The sequence below is a fragment of the Triticum aestivum genome, chromosome 1D (assembly GCF_018294505.1).
Source record: "Triticum aestivum cultivar Chinese Spring chromosome 1D, IWGSC CS RefSeq v2.1, whole genome shotgun sequence".
Lineage (NCBI taxonomy): Eukaryota > Viridiplantae > Streptophyta > Magnoliopsida > Poales > Poaceae > Triticum > Triticum aestivum.
In genome coordinates this window covers 448,518,314-448,531,541 of record NC_057796.1, presented here as the reverse complement: position 1 = coordinate 448,531,541, position 13,228 = coordinate 448,518,314, and positions in this window count along the sequence as shown.

Here is a 13,228-nt window from a genome sequence, read left to right as displayed (position 1 = left end):
TTGAACTGTTCTTCATCTTCATTCGTCAATCTTGAAAACTGGTTCAACAAATCTTCCCATCTTCGATCTTGAGGATCGCCGAAGTGTATCCGAAAAGTTTACACGTTCGGTATCTGAGGATCCCCTTTAAGTTCTCGGCCTTTATAAATGCCTTTTTATTTTTTCCGCGACACCTCAGGTTTGAAGTATTTCTCGTGCGGCGGTGTCCTCTTGCATCCGAGCTCCAACGCCAGACTACATCCAAGCTCCAACGTCGGACTGCATCCGAGGTGTCCTTTTGTAGCGGAGCTCCAACGCCAAACTACATCCAAGCTCCAACGTCGGACTGCATCTGAGGTGCCTTTTTGTAGCCGAGCTCCAACGTCGACCTGTGTCCGAGGTGTCATAAATTACCTCACTCTTGAAAAACTTTGCAGGAGTTCAGCTGAGCTTAATGCCGGAAATACCCTCTATAGAGCCATCCACTTGCATCCGAGCTTTATGCTGGACTGCTTCCGAGGTGGTGCACCACCTCGGTCTTGGGTTGATTTTTTGTGGATATATTTTTTCTCGATTGGTGCTTTTTATTCTCTGCTGAGATATATAGCCAATAGCCCTCAAGGTGTGTGTCGGCCTAAAATCCGAGATGCACCTGAAGGAAAGCATGAAACCGCTAATCCCAATAGCCCCTGAGACTCAGGTCAATTTGCGAAATCGGCCTGAGAATCAACTCCTAGCTCGACAACATACGTAAGAATGGAAACGCAGTGTGCATAGTCCTCGAGACTCAGGTTGGGTGCGACTGACCAACCCGAGGATCGTAAGATCCTCGGAAATTATTTGCACTTTGTAAATTTTCTACATTGAATCATCAATGCAGTAGCCCCCAAGCCACTGGTCGGGTGGCAACACCAGATCAGGGGATCAATGTAACCCGTTAATGGCTTTTAAGTGACAAGCGCGAAGCTTAGTAGCCCCCGAGCCTTAATGTGGGCACGGGTGGCCGAATTAGTGATTGATATCCGGAGCAAATTGACTTTAATCAAAATTTATGTGCAATGATCCTATGTATCCAAGGACTTTACATCATTAAAGCTCGGATCCGCATTGTACAAACTTTGTTTACCGACAATCGGCTTCAACCTCCTCAGCCAGTGGCCAGGGAGTGTTTGTCCTACATTATAAAGCCTTTATGAGAGCAAAGATTTACGGCAAACAAGGAAATTCGGCCCTGCAGTTTTATAAACAAAGGTACACAGAGAGATATGTTATATTACTATTTAACGTAAGAAACGTCTTCTGGGGAAAATAGTTCCATTATAAGTTCCTTTTCCCAGGGTGTCATGTCAATCATGATCATGAAATCTCACCTCCGATCAATGTGGGAGGAAAATATTGATGATTTAGTTTGGCGAAAATTCCCGAACTCTGTAGTCTTAATAAACCGAAATTTTCACTTCCGCCGTTGCCGACCAATTATATTCTTAAGATAGCGCTTTCGGCTTCACCAAGTCTGAGGTACTAACCTAGATGACCCGGTAGTAACAATCACAGAGGTGCTCCATTTACCCCATAGCCGAACAATCGGGAACGTAGGGTGTAAACACAGGAGCCAGGCAACCCGGCTTGGCCAAAATCATAAGTCAAATTGATGCATATTTTATGGCTTTATAACGATAATTACGGAAGGCAACACTTGTATGTTGAATACAAACGCTGATGATATATGTTTACTTTGACTCTATTGCGACCGTTTGTCATGTGAAAGTGGCCCATTGTCGGCTTCTACCCCTTTTGTAGATGCTACGCAGGGTGTTTCCGCAGTAACAAGACAACCCTTAGCTGATGTCTCGGTGCCCGGAGGTAGTTGTGTTAGCGGAATCGAGGCAATTAGATATGCAGGCTTTATAACTTTCACTTAGCCATAGGAGCTTAAAGTTGGGAGGCCAGTTACGAGCCCCCGGTTAGTGTTCGGCGTCAGCCGAGGTCAAGCCATTAACACTTTGGCCAATTTTATGAAAGGCCCGTCGTTTAACATGGGGTAACCTCTATAGATCTATAGTTTGACACGGTCATCGGATCACCGACCAGTTTACGCTCATTGTGACAGTCAGTTTTCGGCTTTTTCCACTAAGGTACTTGACCAGTTAAACCGGAAGTACAATCGCAGTGGAAGTACAATTGTTTCTCCCTTTGCACTCCTAGCTGAACAAAGCGAAACGTAGGAGGCAAGCACAGGAGTCGGGCAACCCAACTATTGACCGAAGACACAATTCAAACTGATGCATATAAAGCAATATCCGAGAATGTGTTGCCGAGGACTCCTCAGAGTACCTTGGCTTTTGGTGGGTTCGGCTCTAGCCGCAGCCCCCCATTGATATTGCTGATGCTTTAAAGGCATCCGCGTTGTACTGCGAGAATTATGCTGGAGACACATAGTATCCCCCGAGACTCAGGTTGGGTGCGGCCGACCAACCTGAGGATCAAATCTCCTCGGGAACTAGTCGAGATTTCATGTGCGTTTCACCAACGCCGTGGTGTAGGTCGGCAGAAAAGATGTCGATCTGCGGGTCGGAAAAGATCTCCCGAGCTGAATTATTACGCAGGGCACCTCGGTCATGAGGATGTTCCGCCTCCTGGAAGAAAAACATACAAATAGCTTAAAAGTGCCATAAGCTTGAAAAGCCAAAAAAACTTATGTAAAACCTTGACGTGCGAACTAAATCAAGTTTTTTGGTGCCAACCAGAAAATTGATCTTAAAATAATTTTTTTTCTTTCGTCGTGCTTTAACATGACACATCTGATCTCTAAACTTCAAGTAGGCCAGCCTTCGACTTCAACCTCCATATCCCGAAGGAGGAGTGTTTCTCAGGCTAGTTTAGCAAACTAAACTCGAGCGGCTTTAGAGAGAAATCAGGCTATCCGGCTATTGACCACACACTCCAGTCCAGAAATGAGTGGTAGAAAAAGACTTTGCAACAATTTAGAAGAAAAATATTTATTATAAAATGGCTCATATAAATTTAAGAGCCCCCACTTAACTTGGGTAAAAGAAGTGTTTTTAACAAACAATGTTTCTGACAAACTAAGTTTTTAACAAATAACTTTTTGTTTAACAGAAACATAATGTTTGGTTGAACTTAACAAAAATTGAAAAAGTTGAGCATGAAAGTGACTTAGCTGGTTAGTGTGCTCGGTGTTGTTGACGAGGTCCGGACTTGTGGCGGGACGAAGACGTAGTCCTCGGCCTGGATGAGGTCCCAGCCCCCAGGCCCGAGGTGACCGAGCAAGGAGTTCCGCTTGACGAAGTGGCGACACAACACGGTCGATGTGGCGAGGCAAAGCCCCCGGTCCAGCTAATCGTGACGAAGCTCGTCGGCTGGTGACGCCGAAGTCCCCAAACTAGGTTGATGAAGATGTGGCGAAGCCCCTGGTTTAGACGAGGTGACGGAGCAGGTCGGTAAGGTGACTGCAATCCCCATACCAGCCGAGGTGTCGAAGTAGGTCGGCGTGGTGGACATCGGCTTGAAGAACCAATGGCACGGCAATGCCGATGCAGGTCGGATCTTGTGACGTGGTCGATGCCGGCTTGATGAAGTGACCGTGCAGTTATGCCGGTGCGCCCGACCCGTGCAATCCGTGGAGCGACAATGTTGGAGATGATTTAGCCTTCGCGATGCCGAACTCTTGGTTGACCTGCCGAGGTGATGATCCGATAAGGTTGAGCTCGGCTCGTTGAAGCGACGACCCGTCTAGCGCAGGTCGGCAGCCGTAGAGCAACATTGTCGGGCCGGTTTGACACCGGCTTGATGGTAAAGATATCTTCGAAAAAAGACTCAAATTTTGTAGGCACGTGTTTGAGAACAACACATAATACCCTCGAAATAAATTCCTCCAAAAAGGATGTCCAATATCCCGTTCATAAAGAAAGATGAACTCGGGTCGGATTTGTATTCGCACAGAAAACAGATCCGAAAATTGATCCACTCATCAGAAGTTTCCTGGAGTTTGAAAGGTCAGATCGAGCTGAAATTTTGATGGGTGGTAGATGTAGGAATTCCGCAGCCGATGAACGGTTGGATCTTCCAAATGATGCTCGAGAGGGACGCTGGACTCCTCACCCTAAACTCGTCCAGATTCCCTTCCAGATTCGACAGGGCTCCGGTATATCGGAGATCGCCGGAGATTCCTCCATCGGAACGCAACGAAATTTACTGGATTGTTGTAGACTCAATTCCTCACAATTCTGCTGAAGCAATTAGTCAAAGTGACACTCGAGGAGGCGGTGGCGGCGGATACAAGTTCGTTGTCCAGAAAACGACACGGTCACTCGAGGGCAATGTTGACGTTGAGCCCCCGAGCTCCATGGATGATTCCTCCATGATCTTGATAGATATCCGAGTTGACGTTGATGAAGGTCCTCGTCCGAACATGATGATCTGAGGTGGAGCGCGGTCCTTGGTCGATCCAAGGTGACTAGTCGAGCCGGCGACGAAGATGCCGACGTCGCAGTTGATCTGCAGGCGAGCCATTGATCCTTTGGTGATCCCACAATGGAACTCTCAATGAAAACAACATTGTCGGTGTCAACACTGACATACCTCGGGGAAGCAGGTCCCGAGCTATGGATCTTGGATTGATGGGTAACAGGAGATGAAGTAGACGGTGTTTACCCAGGTTCGGGCACTCTTGATGGAGGTAAAACCCTACGTCATGCTCTTGTTTATATTGATGTATCGAGTATAATGTTTCTACCTCGAGATCGTTTGTTGTGTATGATTCTAATGATCTAGCATATCCCTATCGACTAGCTTGGCCTCGGCTTATATAATATACCGAAGGCCTAGGATAACAAGAGTCCTAGTCGGCTATATCGATGGAGCGGAGTCCTTGTTTTGATCATCAAGTCTTGTGGAATCCTCCTTGTATGCGTCATGGCTGCCCGAAGTGGCCCATGAGTGAACCGCCATGAGGTCCTTGACCCGATCCACCTGGTCGGGGGACGACGTGGTGAGTACCTCCTAGTCCAGGACACCGTCACCAAGGGCCACTGATTCTGGAGCTGTATTGCATGGCAGTTGTTGCCGAGCTCAACAACAGGAGCACGGACATAACTATAATTTTTCCTGTAGTTGTTGCTGAGTTTGCAAATTGTAAGATCAAGTATGTCAGGCGACAATGCAACGTGGTGGATCATGAGCATGCTAGTTCGGCGCCCCTGATGCTCGGTTCGATCCAATCGAGTCTAATTGTAACCAACCATGGAAAGAGTTAGATGAATACATGGGTGTATAAATTTACACCCATTATTTCTATTTAGAAAAAGTATATAACACATCTGTTAAACAATATGGCTTAGCAAATATATGATTAAATTTGTACATGGGTGCTCAAATTACGAGTATATCTAAAGCAATCTCTCACATACGGTTAAATTTGTACTCTAGAATTTTCTACACATGTGCTATCATAATTATATAGTACAACTAGTATTACGATATTTTCTAAACCATATGTTTTCGATATGTTTTAGAGATATCTAATATAGACATGAGTTGTCAGTAAGCGGAACCATTATGTTTTTGTTATTTGTACTCCCTCCATTCCAAAATAAGTGTCTTCGATTTATTTTACCTTTATACTATATAATTTACACAAGTATCAAAAAACTAATTTTAAAAATATTCTTTTTACAAAGTACAAATTGAATTCAGTACAAGCATGACTATTTTCAATGATATACATTACAAATATATAATAAATAAATAATACAACTAATATTTAACTTTGTTAGATTATTAAGTATGCCAAATAAGTAATGTAAAATTATAATCCTTAACATAGTAGTATATTATGTTAAGTATTACCTTGTCGGATGATGTGCGGGCGCCCGAATCGGAGATGAAGAGTCACAGGTTTCCGGTGAGGGGCCGGGCCAGGCAGCGCCGCTCCTCCTCGAGCGTGCGTGCGTAGGAGATCCCTTGTGGAGCGGAGGAGGAACGGAAGACGACGATGGGGGCACCGGCGGAGCGGATCTCCAACGCCATCCCCTCTTTTGCTTTCCTCGCGGCAGCCCGACGGCCAAAGTTCTGCCATTCCTCCCGTTCCTTCCTCAGTTCACTGGCGGGATGACACGAGAGTCTTCTTTCTTACAGCCGCGCTGCACGCTCGATCGTCTGGGCCGGAGTACAAAACAGCCTACCAACTCTCCTTTTTGGCTATTTAGGGCCCACCTACGCATCTTCCCGTCCAGTTGTGTCAAGAGGTGCTGTTCCGCTGGGCCAGTAGTTCGGGTTCGCTTCATACCGTTTTTCTTTAATCGTTTGTTCATTTTTCCTTTTATTTATGATGATTGGAGACAGATTTACGCGGCCTTGATGCTTTGTTGGATCTCATCGCCCTTTCTGAACGCACGATAAAGGACCGATTCGACTCACAGGGCGCCACTAAAGAGAAAGGGAGGAGCAGGAGAGCATTAACTTGTAGGACGATGCGCGGCCACCGGAACCAGAGTTGAAGAGGCTAGGGTTTCCGATGAGGGGTGGGCCAGGCAGCAATGCTCCTCCTTGAGCGCCTACGGAAGAGGTCCAGTGTTGGAGCGGAGGAGTGGAAGACAACGAGGGAGGGCACGGGCGGAGCGGATCGCCGACGCCATCCCCTCTCTTGCTTTCCTCACCGTAGCTCGACGGCCGGAGTTCTGCCGTTCCTCCCCTTCCTTCCTCGCATCACTGACGAGCTGACACGACATGAGTCTTCTTCCTTAGAGCTGCGCCGCAAGCGCGATCGTCCGGGCCGGAGTACAAACCGGCGTACCCACTCTCCTTTTTGGCTATTTAGGGCCCACCTACTTTTCCATCTTGCCCGTCGTGCCGAGGCGCGCTATCCCGCCGGGCTAGTGTTCGCGTTCGTTTCGTACCATCGGGCTAGTGTTTGCGTTCGTTTCATACCGTTTTTCTTTCCATTCATTTGTTCATTTTCTTTCTTTCTTTTAATTTTGTTTATTTTTATATTTCAACAAATATTATAAATACATATATTCAAAAAAATCACTTAAACTTTGAAAGTCTTCATCATGCATTTGAAATGTACATGTAGTGTAAAAAGTTTGTTCGCACAATTTTTCTAAATAAAGTCCCTACCACTTAAAAATCTGTGACATTTATAAAATGTTCACATGTTTCAAAAAAAATGTTCATGGCAGTTTTGAAAAATGTTAATACAATGCAAATTAAATATCGGCATAATCTTATAAAAAATGCTTCGTAGCATTTAAAAAACATTCATGACATTTTACAAAAATATTCACATGTTTCAAAAAATATGTCCATGGCATTTCTAGAAAAAGTTTATGCAATTCATACGATGTCCACGCATTGTTTTTTAAAATTATATGTTTAAAAAATGTTCAAGTGTTTCAAAACAAAGTGTTTTTCATACTTAAAAATATATTTATACAATGTAAAAAGTCTTTCATAATATAAAAATATATATTCATGGATTATAAAATTTTGTTAAAACATTTAGAAAAAAGATGTTTATACTCCCTTCGTCCCAAAATTCTTGTCTTAGATTTATCTAAACTAGCACATATGCCCGTGCGTTGCAACAGGAGAGATATTACTTTGCGAGAAGCAATCGGAGAGATAATTGATGTGTCCACCAAAAACGATCTCCATAGCGATGTGATAGAGAGAGGAGTTTTGGTCTTATCGCGGGTCATGTTTGTTCCTCGGGATCTTGATAGTGGTGGGGTTAGTCGGCGTGGCGACAACCATCCAACTCGACTTTTTTCCTCTGGGTTTGCCCCTTTCTCGGGATTGTGTCTGCCTCCTCATTTGGTAGCTACGGGCGACCTTCGGGGCACGGTTGCTTCGACCACTCTCTCTCACGATTGTGTAACCGGATGGATTACTAATTGTAGCGCATAAATCCCATTTCATTAGCATATTTAGCGCATAACCAGACATCAATGTCTCTTCTTTATTAGGGTTTATACTCTTTGATCATTTTAGCGCTCAAGTGCCCACAATTTTTTTATCCAACCAAACCAACATATTCTATTTTATAGGCCTAAGAAAAAATTGCTCCCTCGGATGACAGTAGGGGAGTGCGGCTGAGGCCCAATACTTCATGTGCGATGGAGCAATTTTTTTTCTAGGGCCAACTACGTGGGAGCTACTATATGACACTTGTTGCATAAAATAGCGTGTAGGATGCACATCAGTTCGTGTATGAGCCAGCACACTGGTAGGCTCCAAGACGACCTGTGTTTGTAAGGAGCAAAAAAATCCAAAAAATCATGAGTTGAAGGATCGAAATCATGCTTAAAGACCCGACTATATGCTGCGAGCCACTCGAAGAAACGAGTCCTACCAACCAATGGCCATCTCAAACCATTAAGAAAATATTCCAATGTCAGACATAAATTGTTGAATATTCTTGGAAACATGAATAATTTTGAATATCCCAATTTTTTGAAATTCTTACCTTTTCAGAAATACACAACAAAACTATAAATGTTCGAAAATTACAATTTTATGTGAAAGCATGAACCTTTTATTATAACATGAACATTTTTTGAAATTTTGATATTTTTTTAAAGAGGAAACATATTTTGAACATTCAACATAATTATTTAAATGTGTTTCTATAAACTCGGACATTATTCTGAATTTTCGAACATTTCACTAAAACAAAAATATTTTTCGTATTTGGAACATTTTAAAAATGCATTTTTTTTGGAAAATCTCAAACAACTTCGGAAAACACAAAGAAAAAATGGACATTTTTTTTTAAATCTGAGCCAAATTTGGAATGAGAACAAAGCCTTAATATTCTGAACATTTTTCAAAACGGAATATATTTAAAATTCTGGACATTTTTTAAAATTTCGATGTTTTCTGATATAATGAACTTTTTTGAAAAAATTGAATTTACAAAAAAAAGGGCAAAAGGAAATTAACTTGAAAGAAAAATCACAAAAGAAACAAGAAAGAAAAATAGAAAGAAATGGGTAAAGAAAATTAAAACGTAAAACAGAACAAAAAAAACAGTTCAGCCAGCCTGGGCGCCCTGTGCAAATTTGCAACTATTTTGGAATGAGAGCAAAGATTTATTGTTCCGAATATTTTTCACAATGAAATATATTTTGAAATTTTAAATATTATTAGAAAAATCGAATTTTAAGGATCTTATGAAATTTTGAAAATTTGAATTTATGAAAAAAAGGAAAAAATGGTTCAGCCCAGCTTGGGCGCCGTGTGCGAATTTGCAACTATTTGACACTCGTGGCGCTAAATATGGTTTTCCGAGCTGTGTGGGCACAACGATAACTGGGCTGAATTTGCTGGGCCACACTGCGGTCGGCCCATGTACGAAATTCTGGTTTTTTCCTGTTCTAATAGACGGACGGACAAAATTTTAGTAAATATTATTTTAGAAAAAAAATTCTTAGACGCAAATATTATTTTGGAGTTTTGAGCTTCACTAAAACAAGAATATTTTATAAGATGGAGCATTTTATAATATGTTTTTAAAAACCAATTTCGAAGAATTTCTGAAAAACACAAACATTTTAAAAATGGGAACACATTTTTGGAATGTTGATAAAATTTTGAAACGGTATTTTCATAAGTTTAGAACATTTCTCAAAAAAAATATTTATAAATTCTGGAAATTTTTTAATATTTGAAAAAATTAAATGCTAAATATTTTGGTAAATTTTTTATTCACAAAAATTTAAACCACAGAGTGAAAAATGTTCCAATATGTATATGAAAAAAGTCTGAATGTATAAGAAAAATGAAGGAAAAACAAACAATAAATATAAATATAAATAAAATTAAAGAATAAAAACCAAAGAAAAAAAATCGATACAAAAGCACATAGAAACAAAAGAAAAGAAGAAGAACAAACAGAAGTTTCCGATCTGAACCGGTGCATAGAAGCTTCCAAACAGCTCAAAGAAGTTAAGGAGAACATGTATATGGGAACGCTCGCTTCCGCTCGCCCTAGAGGCGAGATGAACTTCTCTCAGAAAGAACGAGATATAGCCCTGACATCGTTCCGCGTGTAAGGTGCTAGAAAGCAACTAAACAACACCTGTACTCAGCCCAATTAGCAATTTTGTCCATTTTTGGTTCAGTTTTTTATTCTAGATTTTTTAGTCAGTCGCAGCTACACTGGCTTACCAACAACTCAGATGTTCGGTTTGCACCGGTTTTGGGGGGGTTTTTTTAATGAAAGGGGTTTCCCCCCGCCCCGTTTTTATTAATGAAGCAAACTGGAAACAGGCATCCACGAATTCAAACATAAGAAGATTAGGTTCTCCCCCAAGCACTCTCAAACTCTCTTAATCATTACAGACCCGAAATGGAAGGGACAGCTACGGAGAACTAACACCCTGGCATAATCCCAGCCATCTGGACGTCTGCGCTCATCTCCAGGCAATCCACATCAGCTCCCTGCGCTTTTTGTCCAGCAGAAGAATACATCTTTGTAGCAACACAGCTTGAGTGTCGTGGCAGAGCACTTTCCATTGCTGTAGATGAGACCTTAGTTTCACAAGAACACATGCAGCATTTCTCCAAGTGCGGCCCTGCAAGCAGAATTCATTTCTTAGTTTCCAAAGGCTCCATAAGGATGCAGCCACTACCAAGTTCAGCACAGGCTTCTTTTTACATTTTTGCCACAAAGCAATAACATCACAAAAACTGGTAAAGAAAGGGCATTCAAAACAGACAGAGACAACTTCCCAAACTATTTTTGCAACAATACAATCAAACAGCAAATGTTGCACCGTTTCATTCTCATTGCAAAAAAGGCAAGTCATGTCATCAACATGTCTCCTTTTGGCTAAATTATCACGAGTAAGAATCTTGTTGTAAACCCCCAGCCAAAGAAAGACATGGATTTTTTGAGGGCATGGAACTTTCCATAGTTTGTCATCTACAGCCGAAATTATCCCCCCAAAATTGATCTGCTTATAAAGAGACTTGACTGAGTACACCCCGTTAGTCTCCAAAGACCAAATGGGGGTGTCATTCTCATCCCGTAACTGAGTTTTTCTAACCATTTCTACTAATTGGTTCCATCTTTCAAGACCTGTCATATCCACACATCTGCGAAAAGTTAGCTTAAGTTGGACCCCATCCCAGACTTGTGCCACAGAGCACTCAGTATGATTACAAATGATGAAAAGGTCCCAGAATTGAGTTTTGAGGGAACAATCCCCTACCCAAGTGTCATGCCAGAAGCTAATTCTCTCCCCATTTCCCAGTTGCCACTTATAAAAGACTTTGGCAGCTGAAAAGGCCCAAGTGGCACTCCTCCAGAATGTGGAGCCAACCCCACATTTGGACCAGAGGATGTTGGGAGATTCAATATCATATTTATATGTGATTAGTTTCTTCCAGTCACTATCATTGTTATCAAAAAATCTCTTGCTCCAGGAAGCCAATAGAGCCATGTTGAAATCCCTTATGTTAGGAATCCCTACACCTCCAAACTCCTTTTTTCTAGTAACCATGCCCCAGTTAGCTAAATGATATTTATGCTGGTTATCCACATTCCCCCCCCCCCCAGAAAAAATGAGCCATTTGAGAGTTAATAGCATTGACAGCCCATTTGGGAAACTTAATCATAGACATCAAATAAGCAGGAATACTCACAATACAAGCACACAGCAAAATGATTTTTCCTTTGTAAGTAAGGTATTTCCCTAACCATCCAGAGATGTTTTTAATAATCCTATCAATGATAGGTTGCAAGTCCTCTTTCCTTAGTTTGTCATAACACAGAGGCACTCCTAAGTACTTAACTGGGAATTTCCCAAGTTTACAGCAAAAGATTTGAGAAAATTCCCAAGCAGTCTCATTATCCACATTGATGGTCAATAGGTCACTTTTATGGAAGTTAATTTTCATACCCGACAGATTTTCAAAGCAAGATAGCAACCATTTAAAGTTCCTAGCTTTATCTACAGAATTTTCCAAGAACAAGATAGTATCCTCAACGTACTGTAAGCTGATCACCCCACCGGGGATAGCATGAGGCAGAAGCCCCGAGATCAGACCTTGTGAAGCGGCTTTGTGTAACATTTTAGAGAAAACATCAGCAACCAGATTCAAAAGAAAGGGAGACACTGGGTCCCCTTGTTTCAGCCCCTTCCCAGCTAAGAAATGAGGCCCCACTGTATCATTGATCCGCACACTAAACGTGCTTTGGAGAATAATAGTTTTGATCCAAGAGATCCACTTGGGTCCAAACCCCCTGGAATGGAGCATGTCAATTAAGAATTCCCAACTAACCCTGTCGTAAGCTTTCTCATAATCTAGCTTAAGCACTAGGCCTTGAGAACTAGTTTTTTTAACCTCATGAATCATTTCATGTGCCATCACAACACTCTCTAGAATATATCTCCCCTTAATGAAGGCTTTCTGGTTTAGGGAAATTAGTCTATGACCAATAGGGGACACCCTATTTGTCATTGCTTTGGAAAACAATTTAACACCCTATTTTGTCTACTAAAAGATTTGTATAGAAGTTGAAGAATAATAAAAAGAAAAGTTCCCCCTTTTTGAAAAAATCATGAATAACAATTTTTTCAACAATTTAATTTTTTTCGGAATCTAAAAAATGTTTATAAATTATAAAATGTGTTGTATTCACTAATTTACAAATGATTCTGAAGTTTACAAGATATTCACAATTGTTTTAACATTCCAGAATTAAAAAAGGTCAGAATTAAAAAAGTGCTCACTTTTTTAAAAATGTTTGGGGATTTAAAAATATTCCCAAGTCAAAAGCGTTCAAATATGGAAAAAAATTGTGAATTAAAAAATATTCATAAACTCGAAAAACTATTGACGAATTAAGAAGAAATGAAAAAGGAAATCCAAAAAAAAACCAGCAATACCTACATAGCCACAGAGGAAACAAAAAGCCGACAAAGAACATTCTGGAATCTCCCCAAAACTGAAGTGGAAATGCGCACTAGGCTGACCCAGTTCCGTGCGCGAGAGTGAGGGTGCACGATTGCTCTACCAGGGCCGCTCTATACGTGGAATTGGATTCCTGAGTTGTGCCTACTTTTCCCTTTATTATTTTATTAGAGAAGGTTTTGTATGCGGAAATAATATCAAAAATCCAATTTGACTCTTGGGGGCATATGCTAGTGAATTCTACAAGCATTGTTGTTAAGCAAGGAGTACAAATAATCTAAAAAGACAACTAGCATAAGATCAAGGA